Raw genomic sequence first — 1,269 nt, forward strand, 5'->3', positions numbered from 1 at the left:
GAGGCCATGGAGGAGTGCTACTTACTGGCTTGCACCCTGTGATTTGCTCAGGCTGCTTTCTCAAAGCACCCAGGATCACCAGCCCAGGTATTTCCCAACTCCCAATGGGCTGGTCCCTCCCTCATCAATCACTAACTAAGAACATGCTCTATGGAGAGAGTGAGGAGGCTGTGTCTGGCTCCCGCTCTCACCTCTCACAGCCATTGCAGTACATTGAGCTCCATAGAGACAGCGCCGGGGCAAGCGAGAGCCAGACGGTCACTGGGCGACTCTGTGCCTCGTGGAGGAAAATCAACTAAACATGGGCAAAGGAGATCCTAAGAAGCCGAGAGGCAAAATGTCTCATATGCATTCTTTGTGCAAACTTGCCGGGAGGAACACAAGAAAAAGCACCCGGATGCTTCTGTCAACTTCTCAGAGTTCTCGAAGAAGTGCTCAGAAAGGTAGAAGACCACGTCTGCTAAAGAAAAGGGGAAATTTGAAGATAGGCAAAGGCTGACAAGGCTCATCATGAAAGAGAAATGAAAACCTACATCTCCCCCAAAGGGGAGACCAAAAAGAAGTTCAAGGACCCCAATGCACCCAAGAGGCCTCCTTCGGCCTTCTTCTTGTTCTGTTCTGAGTATCGCCCCAATATCAAAGGAGAGCACCCGGGCTTGTCCATCCGGGACGTTGCAAAGAAGCTGGGGGAGATGTGGAGCAACACCACTGCGGAGGACAAGCAGCCCTACGAGAAGAAGGCTGCCGAGCTGAAGGAGAAGTATGAGAAGGATATTGCTGCCTACAGAGCTAAAGGAAAACCCCATGCGGCCAAGAAGGGGGTCGTCAAAGCTGAAAAGAGCAAGAAAAAGAAGGAAGAGGAAGAGGAGGAGGAGGATGAAGAAGAGGAGGAAGAAGAGGAAGACGAAGATGAAGAAGATGATGATGATGAATAAGCTGGTTTTAGAGCAGTTTTTTTTTTCTTGTCTATAAAGCATTTAAACCCCCTGTACACAACTCACTCCTTTTAAAGAAAAAAATTGAAATGTAAGGCTGTGTAAGATTTGTTTTTAAACTGTACAGTGTCTTTTTTTGTATAGTGAACACACTACCAAGTGTGTCTTTAGCTAGCCCTGTCCTGGTGGTATTTTCAATAGCCACTAACCTTGCCTGGTCCAGTCTGGGGGCTGTAAAATTTAAAGCAGGTTCTTGTTGGTGCACAGCACAAATTAGTTATGTATGGGGACGGTAGGTTTTTGTTTGTTTGTTTTTGTTTTATTTTTTTGTTTT

At 46.8% G+C, this 1,269-nt stretch overlaps 1 pseudogene; it reads left to right on the forward strand.

Annotated features, from left to right (window-relative positions):
- The first annotated feature begins 301 nt into the window (after positions 1-301).
- LOC118594962 lies at positions 302-935 on the forward strand (annotated as a pseudogene).
- The last annotated feature ends 334 nt before the right edge of the window (positions 936-1,269 follow it).

Source organism: Onychomys torridus, chromosome 13 (genome assembly GCF_903995425.1).
Source record: "Onychomys torridus chromosome 13, mOncTor1.1, whole genome shotgun sequence".
Classification (NCBI taxonomy): domain Eukaryota; kingdom Metazoa; phylum Chordata; class Mammalia; order Rodentia; family Cricetidae; genus Onychomys; species Onychomys torridus.